At 49.0% G+C, this 12,177-nt stretch overlaps 1 pseudogene; it reads left to right on the top strand.

Moving 5' to 3' along the window:
- LOC129379977 (gamma-aminobutyric acid type B receptor subunit 1-like) overlaps nucleotides 1-12,177 on the top strand; it is an 85,968-nt pseudogene that overhangs the window by 20,614 nt on the left and 53,177 nt on the right.

The following is a 12,177-nucleotide window of genomic DNA, read 5'->3' as shown; positions in this document are numbered from 1 at the left end:
CAGGTGGGGGAGGGAGAATTCTACATTAGGCTCTGGAGAAAAACCTACAAGGTGTTTAGCTTTTAGTCTGCACTAAAATGACTACAGTTTTACCTTTACTGTCTGAAAATTTGCTAAAATCTTTCAAATGTAGCATGCTAATATGCTGCAGCACAACTGACCTGTGCCGCACAAGAACGGGTGGGGGAGGGGAAGCTGCTTTAGAGAAACCAAATAAACGCTTTTGTTTGTTTGAAAGCATCCAATCCAAATATTTTTTCTTTTTGACTTAAATTTTCTCTAGTAGAAAATCTGATACTTGTTTCTGTCCTTGCATTCTTTAAACGTTTTATGCTAATTTAGTTTCAGTTCTCTGGAACACAAACTTTTACTTTTTATGACTATTTACATTTTAAACAAGATTTTTGAAAGTTTAAATTATTAGTCCTTATATTAACCGAACTAAATACAAAATTGATTTTGTTCCATCTAAATATATCTGATGTAAAATTAGCATAAATGTAAAACCAAGTGATTTTAAGAAAACCTGCAGCAGAGAAATACAAACTATCAGCTGCTGTCAGATGATTTGCAGAACTGGATCTTTCCGGGTCAGGACCTGAAATGTTCCCACTCAGGTCTGAATTTTCCTCCTGAAAGTCTGAGCAGACGCAGATTCACTGTTTGCTGCCTCATCTCTGCATAACGGGATGTTTCTGCTGCAGCTCGCTGCACAAACCTCACATCTATAAATATCAGCATCTTGGGGAAGAGCAACATTGATTTTTACACAACATGATTTGTCAGAGGTTTTTCTCTCTGATTTGGATCTCTGTCAGAACAACAGCAGAACCTCGTTAGGATCGTTTCCTTCCAGAGGAATCCGGCTGACGGGAACACATGTCGGGCCAAAGGAGCTCATTAAGGCAGCGATGCAGCTCGATGCAGCTGCTGTTGCATCTGATGGGCCCCTGGCCGCCATGAAGGCCGCCATGAAGGCCGCCATGAGGGCCGCCATGAAGGCCGCTATGAGGGCCAGCATGAGGGCCGGCATGAGGGCCGGCATGAGGCGGGCCGGCATGAGGCGGGCCGCTAACGCTGCGCTGTAGCTTCTGCAGGCAGCTGGTAAAGTTCAGGGCTGAATAATTGATGGCTCGTTGGAGGGTCACAGGGTGGCGCGAGGTTGATGAGGAGGAAGAGCGAGGCAGAGATGATGGCGGCGGCGCCGGCCGGCCTGTGAGGCCTTGTTAGCAGCTGGATCTGATTGGCTCTCTGTTACACATCCACATAATGAGACCCGGGTAATGAACCAGGGTTACATAACGACCCCATTCCACCACTCAACTACGGAGAATTTTTAATTTCGACTGGAGTCATAATGGTCGACTCGATCGCTGCAATAAGTAATTTTCCAAAAGGAGCTTCGCTGTAATTAGAGCTGTAAAAGAGGAGCTGCAGACAGAGCAGCAGTCTTCATCACCGGATCTGTTAGTGTGGAGTTTATTTCAACTTCATTAAGAGGCAAGAAGGTCAGAAAGTTCTGCTGGAGGATCCAGCTGGAAACCAGCAGCTAATCAACCTCTGAACCAGGAAGTTTCACAAAACGCCTTCAGCTTCCTGCTGCAAAAACATATTTATATGTTAATGTGGGTCAGAAAAATCTCTGTTTCTTCTTGTTTCTCATTTGAGCAGACAGATGTCCTTTAAACTCATGCTCATGATTCTCCAACCTTTTTTTAAATATTTATTTTTTGTATTTTTGCTGCTTATTGTGGCTCAGATTTATTCCCACCTGAACCATTTTCACAGAAATGCTTCGCTGATGTCACAGAGACATAATTTAAAGCATTTTCTTCAAAAATCTGAGAAAAATATCGAAATTAACATTTTGCAGAAAACAGGATTTTTTCTGGGCTAAAATGGGGATGAATAAAAATGAAACTTAATGAAAATATTAGCACTGAAAAATATGATGGTAACTGAAAATCCTAACATATTTATAAATTTAAGTGTTAGAAATGACTGAATGGATTATGATGTTTGCAGACGACATTGTAGCGTTCAGTGAGAGAAGAGCGCAGGATGCTGCAGCGGTCTGTAGTGGATGCTGCAGCAGCCTGTAGCGGATGCTGCAGCAGTCTATAGCGGATGCTGCAGCGGTCTGTAGTGGATGCTGCAGCGGTCTGTAGCGATGCTGCAGCGGTCTGTAGCGATGCTGCAGCAGTCTGTAGTGGATGCTGCAGCGATCTGTAGCGAATGCTGCAGCGGTCTGTAGTGGATGCTGCAGCGCTGCAGCGGTCTGTAGTGGATGCTGCAGCGGTCTGTAGCGATGCTGCAGCGGTCTGTAGCGGATGCTGCAGCAGTCTGTAGTGGATGCTGCAGCGGTCTGTAGCGATGCTGCAGCGGTCTGTAGCGAATGCTGCAGCGGTCTGTAGCGGATGCTGCAGCAGTCTGTAGTGGATGCTGCAGCAGTCTGTAGCGATGCTGCAGCGGTCTGTAGCGGATGCTGCAGCGGTCTGTAGTGGATGCTGCAGCAGTCTGTAGTGGATGCTGCAGCGGTCTGTAGCGGATGCTGCAGCGGTCTGTAGCGGATGCTGCAGCGGATGCTGCAGCGGTCTGTAGTGGATGCTGCAGCAGTCTGTAGTGGATGCTGCAGCGGTCTGTAGCGGATGCTGCAGCGGTCTGTAGCGGATGCTACAGCGGATGCTGCAGCGGTCTGTAGTGGATGCTGCAGCAGTCTGTAGTGGATGCTGCAGCGGTCTGTAGCGGATGCTACAGCGGATGCTGCAGCGGTCTGTAGTGGATGCTGCAGCGGTCTGTAGCGGATGCTGCAGCGGTCTGTAGCGGATGCTACAGCGGATGCTGCAGCGGTCTGTAGTGGATGCTGCAGCGGTCTGTAGCGATGCTGCAGCGGTCTGTAGCGATGCTGCAGCGGTCTGTAGTGGATGCTGCAGCGGTCTGTAGCGATGCTGCAGCGGTCTGTAGCGGATGTTGCAGCAGTCTGTAGCAGATGCTACAGCGGTCTGTTACAGAAAACTTGGAGATAGTTTCTTTTGGTGACCCTTGACCTCTGAAGGCAGCAGGCTGAACCAGGAGCCCAGTCTGAACCGGATCACTTTATTAAAGGTGCAGTCTGTTTCCACTGATCCAAATTAAAACCTGAATTGTTTGCAGTTTCTCTCTCGTCTCGTCTGAAGACAAACTGGCTGCTAATTTTAGAGCAGAGCAGGAATAAAGCAGCTGTGACGGTTCAGATTTAAAGGGCCGGTTCTGTAACCGTTTATGGGTCAGGGATCCGGAGCGTGTGCCGACCGTCAACAGCTTGCTGTTCCATCCTGGCCACATGTGAGCCGCGCCTGGCAGTCAGAGATGAGGGCAGATAAACCAGCCATGATTGGACCGTTATTATTCTATTCTATGTTTTGGTTTGTCGGGTTGTGAGTTTCGTGGAGGCGAGGCAGAAACATGAATCGGATCAGAGGCGCTCGGTGCTTCGTATTGATTTACGGTCCAGAAGCAGCGCCGGCGCTAACATTAACTCACAGTTAGGTGATGTTTACATGTGAGCAGCTTTAACAGCCAAATCTGTAAAGATAATTCAGTAATTTTCAGTGAAATCTCCAGATTTCCACCTTTAGAGTGAAAACAGTTGAATTTCCTGCTTTTCCTCCACCAGCATTAAAATCTTCATGAAGGACAATTTGTTGCAGGCTGTTGCATTGTAGCTCCTGTCATGCTGCACTCCATCACTCTGTGTTTTGGTCAAGTGCAGCCTGGAGGTGTGTTTTGGCTCATAGTGCTGCTGAAAAAATAATGAGGTGCCATAAAGCTCCAAACAGGCAAGCTGGTCTCTGGCTGCGGGGCGTTGTGGATCCACGGCTCCAGATTTCCACTCGGCCGCTCCGCTCCGCTCCTCCCGTCTTCCCGGGTCGCTCCGCAGCGCTTCCTCTCAGCCGGTGTCACACACACTGACGTTTATCTGCTGCCAAAAGCTCTGAGAATCGTCCAATCAGCCTCCTTCCTGCTGAGTACCTCACAGAGAAACGGGCCGGGCTTTTATCCATCGTTTATCATTCATCATGACAAATTTCTCATCATTGTCAGTAAAATCCAATTAATGCTCATTAAAAATGTGTGCATTGTTGGGATTTGAAGTTTTTATATTTTTTCCACTGTTCAATAAGAGCATCAAACATTTTTATCCATCCATCCCCACTGGACCCACTGGTCCCTAGTGGGTCAGGAGGTTCTGCTGCTTCTCCACTAACGTTCTGGGCGAGAGGCGGGGTCACCTCTCAGGTCACCTCGCTGTCACATAAAAGATTTTTAACTATAACTAAATGTTATTTCTGTGTGCAGTAAATCAAACTTCTTTATGTGGTCGATGTCCTAAATGAGGATTTTCTGTCTGAGCAAAAACAGTTGAAAAACGTTTTTAAAAGTCCAGAAAATATTCACCAGTCGTGAACTTGCACTAAATTCCCACAGAGGACAGAAAAATGACTGAAAACCTCAGAACTCCAGCAGACTCAGCTAGCAGGTTAAAGGTTAAATGTCATAAAATCTGTTCAAACCAACATGGCAGCTCGAGTGAAGCTAGCAAACATCTGGAACATCAACGAGTGGAGATGTTTCAGCGCCATGTTGGGAGAAAACCAAACACAACATACCGTCTGCCAGGCACGGTGGTGGAGGAGTGGTGATGCGGGCTCAGGAGCCAGACATCACCTAAGTTTAGTGTTTCACTACAGCTTCGCCTCAACAATCATCCCAACAGAACGGCTGTAAATGAGACCAACATGCTGCAGTGGTCCAGTCAAAGTCCAGGTGTCTGACAGATTAAAATTAGTAGAGACATTTATGACGAAGGCAAATGATGATACTGGGCTGAAAATGTTGGAATCAGTTCATGATGTGGAAATGATCAGAATGGTTTTTATATTTAACCCTGTTTGCCATCGGTTAGCGAGCTGTGTTAGCGAGCTGTGTTAGCGAGCTGTGTTAGCTAGCTGTGTTAGCAAGCTGTGTTAGCAAGCTGTGTTAGCTAGCTGTGTTAGCGAGCTGCGTTAGCGAGCTGTGTTAGCGAGCTGTGTTAGCGAGCTGTGTTAGCAAGCTGTTTTAGCTAGCTGTGTTAGCGAGCTGCATTAGCAAGCTGTGTTAGCGAGCTGTGTTAGCGAGCTGTGTTAGCTAGCTGCGTTAGCGGGTTGCGTTAGCAAGTTGTGTTAGCAAGCTGTGTTAGCGAGCTGCGTTAGCGAGCTGTTTTAGCTAGCTGTGTTAGCGAGCTGCGTTAGAGAGCTGTGTTAGCGAGCTGCGTTAGCAAACTGTGTTAGAGGTTAGCACGCTGTGTTAGAGGTTAGCAAGCTGCATTAGAGGTTAGCGAGCTGCGTTAGCATCGTGCTCCAGAATTAGCTTCAGGAGAAATGAGCCACATTTTTATCTGACATCAATTATGATTTCAGCTGAGACAGAACCAAACAAAGTTTAGTTCAACCTAAATGCCCTCTGACCTCTAAAGCAGCAGCTTTCAGGGAACAGAGTCACGTGACTCCTGCTTGTTTTCAAAGAGTGAAGTTAATGGCGCTGCTGTCAGTAAATGAAATAGGCTAATTGCATGTGACGTAAAAAAGGTTTTTTGTTGTGAAGCATAAAAACAAACAATGACTGACTCTGAGCTGTTGGATGAAACCAGTTTGAATGAGACGCGTCGATTTGGACCAGGCAGCAGAATCACAGCTTCCTGCGTTTTGATCGAACATTTCAGACATTTCATTAAAAGCTCAGGAAACGATGTGATAATCTATCACCTTTAAACAACCTGAAGTGAGTAATTCATCAGAGAGAGAGCCTCCCCCCTCCTCCTCCGCCGCCTCCTCCTCCTCCTCTCCTCACTCCCCCTCTCTCACTGCCAGCCGGTGCTGCAGTGGATCAGTCGCAGCTCCGCCGCCTCCTGCCTCCCTGCTTCCCGCTTCATCTCCTGGAAAACGGCGGCGTTAAAAAAAACCCGGGAAATGTGTGTCTCTCCGCCGCTTCGCGCTCCATCTGTTTCCTCCATCTGCGGCCGTCGCTCCGCGCTCCTCTGACCCGACCCGCGTCCTCTGCGCGGACTCCGAACCGACCGAACCGAATCGAACCGCGCTTCGCTTCGCATCGCAGCATTTTTTCATCCTGCGTAGAAAAGGAAAAAGTCGTGAGGACTGAAAACGCGCAGCTCTGTTTTTCCAACACAGATCGCGTTTTTTCTTTTCTGATCTTTTTTTTACGGAGTCTGAGGATGCGCGGAGTCGGAACCGTCCAGAGATGAGAACCAGAACCTGGGTTTGTTTTCAGCTCGAGTCGTTTGGAGGCGACCAGGACGAACCGGGTCAACATCACCATGTTCCCCCCAGATCCATAAGCTGATCAGGTCGTTCAGTGAGACGCGCGTCATTCATCCAAACTCCGTCCTGCTCCGGACACGTGTTGACTCTCCAAACCTCCAGATCCGGTTCTGGTCGGTTCTGAAGCCTCCTAACCTGCGCCTGGCTCGCCCCCGCTGCGGCTCGGTTCGGTTCGGTTCGGTTCGGCTCACCTTGAACCATGCAGCTGGCGTCCCCATGCCCTCTCCGTGTGAGCCGCGCGTCCCGCGGACATGCCGCGCTCCTCCGCTCCGCTCTCATCCTCCTTCTCCTCTGGCCTCGGCCGTCTGCAGGGAAGAAGAAGCTGTACATCGGAGCTCTGTTCCCCATGAGCGGCGGCTGGCCGGGCGGCCAGGCGTGCATGCCGTCCGCTCAGATGGCTCTGGACCTGGTGAACAACAGGAGCGACATCCTGCCGGACTACGAGCTGGAGCTCATCCACTACGACAGCATGGTGAGTGGTTGTGCAGGAGAGCAGAGGAGGCGCTGCTCTTAAGTGGAGTGTGTTGTCAGAGGGAGCTGCAGCCGCTCCTGTCATCTTCTGATCTGACATCACGTCTGACCCGATGCCTCCTGTTTTGGTCCAGTTTGCAGGAGTTGTGTTTGTGCCAGAGCCTGCTCCCTGCAGGGCTCCTCACTCACCTGATCTGTATGGAAGAAGCTTTAGTCCACTTTCCAAAAATAAAAATATTCATTGAAGCAATTAGGACAGATTCCTTTTTAGAAGGTTTTATAATTGTTGGACAGATGGGAGCCAATAATGGATCAATAATAGTTTTAAACAATCTTCTACTCTGTTGGTTCAAGTTTTTAATCACTTAAACACTAAAATAAACCAGTTTGATATGTTAGCTTGTTTTTTAGCTCCTTCATTTGTCTTTTAAATAAAATGATCAGTGACCTTTGACCTACAGGTCTGGAATGAAAATGTTTATTTAACTCAACACATTTTTCAACTCTTCAAAATGTATTTCTGTCTTAAATTCATATTTACAAAAACTTATGACTGTTATGTTAATAGATTTTACCCAACTAATCTTCATCTCTAATACAGATTCACTCTATTAATATTTGACTTACTAACTTTTACGGTTGTCCTGAGGCGCCATCTTGGTGGTTTCTGGGTGGAAGTGGGCTGAAGTGGACCCGGCTCCTCGCAGCCGAGTTAGTGAGAATTATGAAGTGGTTCATGTAGTTGTCAGCTGGAGTCTGTAGCCGAACTGCAGAGACTGCAGCTGCTCATTCATGCAGCTTCATGGAAAATGTCTCAAAATAAATTCATGTTAATAGCTTAACGTTGAAATCTGTGAAAAATTAAAGGTGGTGCAAATATTTAGTGAAAATGACACTGAAATGCATCACAATCCATTTGCGTGTGGAAAAAAATTGGATGTGAAGCTGCAGGAACCCTGGTGGCTCCTAAAGGTCACAGTTCAGACAGTGAAGCTGCTGCCCCCCTGCTGGGCCGGATCGCTGTAAATGAGCAAACCCACCTCCCGCTTGTCGCTCATCAATCATTTATCATGTTGGTTTTAAAAATGTCACCATTATAAATGAAATATCCGACCCCAGGAGGCGCTGACTCTCTCTGGGTTTGGCTCTCGGTGCTGCTCTTCCTGGAGGTTTGATGCGTTTTGTGAGCAGCAGAATGAGAGCAGATGCGTTAAAAAGCAGGCTGATGCCCCCCCCGCCCCGCCCCGCCCCGCTCTGCCCAGGCTTGTTACCCATCATGCTGCGGGACAGATGCCTGGAGAGCTGCAGGCCGAGGCAGCAAACGGTTAACGGCGCTGGTTAGAAATCCGCTACGAGCTTTTTTCTGATTGGTGCACACAGCTCTGCATTGGAATCCTGTTAAACAGCAGAGCAGGGAGGGAGAGGAGTGTGTGTCAGTGTGTGTTAGTGTGTGTTAGTGTGTGTCAGTGTGTGTTAGTGTGTGTTAGTGTGTGTCAGTGTGTGTCAGTGTGTGTTAGTGTGTGTTAGTGTGTGTCAGTGTGTGTCAGTGTGTGTTAGTGTGTGTCAGTGTGTGTTAGTGTGTGTCAGTGTGTGTTAGTGTGTGTCAGTGTGTGTCAGTGTGTGTTAGTGTGTGTGTGAAGGGGAGAGCGGGAGGGTTGGCATGGCAACACTCTCGAAGCGAACGGCGTTAACAAACAAGCTCCAGCTCTGTGACAATATGTGCAAATTCATACAGGAGATGCTGGGAGGACGCGGCATCCTGATCCACCTCGTTCCTTCCAATCAAACACTAAACAGATGAAATATGGTGGTGTGTGTGTGTGTATGTGTGTGTGTGTGTGTATGTGTGTGTGAGTGTGTGTGTGTGTCTGAGTGTGTGTGTGTGTGTGTGTGTGTGTGTGTGAGTGTGTGTGTGTGTGTGAGTGTGTGTGTGTGAGTGTGTGTGTGTGTGTGTGTGTGAGTGTGTGTGTGTGTGTGTGTGTGTGAGTGTGTGTGTGTGTGTCCTCTGATTAAATGTGCTGCTTCACTCTGAACTGCCATGAAAATAAAGACAAAGGTGGTGGAGATCTCCAGGGTTGGGGAACATGGCTGCTGCTGCGCCTGCGGCTGCAGGAATGAACCTGCAGAGAGGAGAGATGCTGGTTCAGGTGAAAGCAGCTGATGTTTAATGAACTCTCGGATTAATTAGCTCTCCACCTGTGCGTGTTTGTTGAAGCGTTGTCCATGTTTACCTGCTTTCACGTTGAAGGCTTATAAACTTTTCTTCCTCCTTCTTGTCTGTCTGTGTGAAAGACGCATTGAGTCTGGCTTGTTTTAGCAAACAGGAGTGAAGGAAAACACACCCACGCGAGTATTTTGTGACCATTAAAGGCCGAGAGTGTGGAGCTTGTTCAACATCATCCAATATTCATGAAGCTCCACGTTTAATCCCAGCCTGTCCTCTTAAATGGATGCAGATACCCTGTGGTAGCAGAGCGCCGCGTTTCCACGGTTATTCTGGTGACAGCGTCAGACTATTTACAGCCTTCTGTGATCCCAACACACACACACACACACACACAGAGACACACAGAGAGACACACACACTCACACACACACACACACACACACACACACACAGAGACACACAGAGAGACACACACACTCACACACACACACACACACACACACACACACACACACACACACACACACACACACACACACACACACACACACACACACAGACACACACACACACACAGAGACACACAGAGAGACACACACACTCACACACACACACACACACACACACACACAGACACACACACACACACACACACACACACACACACTCACACACACACACACACAGACACACACACACACACACAGAGAGTCACACACACACACACACACACACACACACACACACACACACACACACACACACACACACAGACACACACACTCACACACACACACACTCACACACACACACACACACACGCACACACACACACACACAGAGACACACACACACATGAGCTTTGTTTCGCTAGCTCTCCACACAGGGCCGTTGCCATGGATATATCAAAGCGGAGACTGCAAACTTTGATCAATTATTAACAGTGATGATGATGATGATGATGATGATGATGATGATGAGACAGTGGCGACGCAGAGAGATGGAGGAACAAGGTGCTTCCTTCACGTCTGACTCTTCATTTAGCTGGCAGCTGTGGCACAGATTGCTGTGGCCCCCCAGCCCCCCTCGGCCCCCCAGCCTCCCTCCTGCCCCCCAGGCCCCCCATGGCCCCCATGGCCCCCCAGTGCCCCCCCAGGCCCCCCATGGCCCCCCAGCCTCCCTCCTGCCCCCCCAGCCCCCCTCGGCCCCCCAGCCTCCCTCCTGCCCCCCAGGCCCCCCATGGCCCCCCATGGCCCCCCAGTGCCCCCCCAGGCCCCCCATGGCCCCCAGCCCCCAGCCTCCCTCCTGCCCCCCAGGCCCCCCATGGCCCCCCTCGGCCCCCCAGTGCCCCCCCAGCCTCTCTCCTGCCCCCCCAGGCCCCCAGCCCCCCAGCCCTCGGCTCGGTGTTGCGAGGTTGGTCCCCCTCCAGACGGGCCTGAATCAGGATTCCTTTCTTCTCCGTCTCGTTATTCGATTGGATTGTGAGTTTAATCACAGAAAGTTTCGGTCTGCAGAGTAAAGCAAGAATTACACGTCCAAGTTTGAAATCAGTGTGGATTTCATGCTCATATAAATACAATGGCTGCTGCTCATGTTTGGTAAAATCTCACAGCCTTTAACTTCTATGCAGTTCTGCTTGATTCTCATCTCCCTCCATGTGGGATTCTCCCATTGACCTTGATTTGTGAACAATGATGTTTTTGTTCTGTTTTTAATTATAATCTGCCCATTCAGCAAATTCAGCAGAGGCTCCAGATGAGCCACCGAGGAATGTTGAAAACATTTTATTGCTAACAGACGTAACTCTGTGAGCATTAGAGTTACAGCTCTAATGGTTTTTTAATGGTGGAACTGGTGCATTACAAACATCACAGCCAAATGTTAACCGCTGTTGACGTTTGAATCGATGGATCAGATTTTACCCAGAGTTCACTTCTCCAGGAAACGATCATCTCTGAACAGCTGAGGGTCCAGACCTCCTGGACGAAGCAGGGGTTGACCTTGGGTCGGTCCCAAGGTCGATCCCTGAGGGCCGCATCCTGCATGGTTTAGTTCTCTCCCTGATTTAACGCCCCTGGATCCAATGATGGCTCGTTAGAGAAGAACGTTCTGAAAGGCTTGTCCCTTCCACAAGGAGAGACAAGAGCATGCAGGGTGCCGGCCCTCAGGGACCCACTTGGGGACCCCCGGCGTAGAACAAGAGGGTGATTTTCAGCAGGCTAACCTCCACCAGACACTTCTGAGACGATCCTGCTGGGCTCTTCAATAAACCAGAGGAGTTTATTTCAACTGGATTTTCACCTCAGCGCTGAACAGGGATGAGGTTGAAGGTTTTCCAGGACCTGCGATCCATCAGACTTCTGGCTTTCTGGCAATAGAAAGCTGGAGCAGGTTCCACCCTGGATGGAGGAGAAAGAGGCGGCTGCTCTGAGCGGCTCCTGATTGGCTGCGGCGGGCGGCACAAACACAGACGGCATCAGGTGCTGCGGCGGCCCGGTTGGGCTTGAAGTGGAAGCGATGACGACCCTGGAGAGCCGCGTGAGGACGGAGCGGCAGAGACGCTGCAGGCTCTGGCGCCGTTACCTCCGGCCACGTTTATTCACTCCTCCGGTGAAAATGCTTCAGATAAATCCATATTTTAACATCCTGGAAAAAAGAAAAAAAATCCAACATTTGATTCGAAAACATTAATAAATAATTGATTTTGGTCAAATCAATGCTGGAACAATTATCAGCAGCCTTAAGTTCAGGTTCAGTTCCTCCATTCAGCTCACTCCTACAGGGGCGCTGCAGAGCTTCATTAGCTTCAATGTGCTACAAACAAAATACTGAAAAATAAATTTGCAGGAGGATAAATAGATGGACAGCGAGGAGAGGAGTGCAGCTCTCACTGCAGCTGCAGTCCGAAGCGCCGGATTCTCCAGTCGTCAAACTGTCATCACTTGGATGTCGTCTCAATGTCCCCATGCAGTCACTGATGTTGCCACACTTTTTCCTTCCACTTAACTTTCCGTAAAATGCTGGATAGAAGCACTGGGCCGTCTTCTCTGCGGTTCTGCAGCTCAAAGTTTTGAACAGACTTTGTTGGTCTGGTGTGATATGATTTCATTGACTTCAGCTCAGCTGGAGTCCTTCAGGTTCTGATGATACTCATCTGGACCCGAGTTGAACATTCCCGTCCTG

Source organism: Poeciliopsis prolifica, unplaced genomic scaffold (assembly GCF_027474105.1).
Source record: "Poeciliopsis prolifica strain line A6 unplaced genomic scaffold, Auburn_PproV2 SCAFFOLD063, whole genome shotgun sequence".
NCBI classification, from domain to species: Eukaryota; Metazoa; Chordata; class Actinopteri; order Cyprinodontiformes; family Poeciliidae; genus Poeciliopsis; species Poeciliopsis prolifica.
This window is presented reverse-complemented; position numbering and strand designations above follow the sequence as displayed.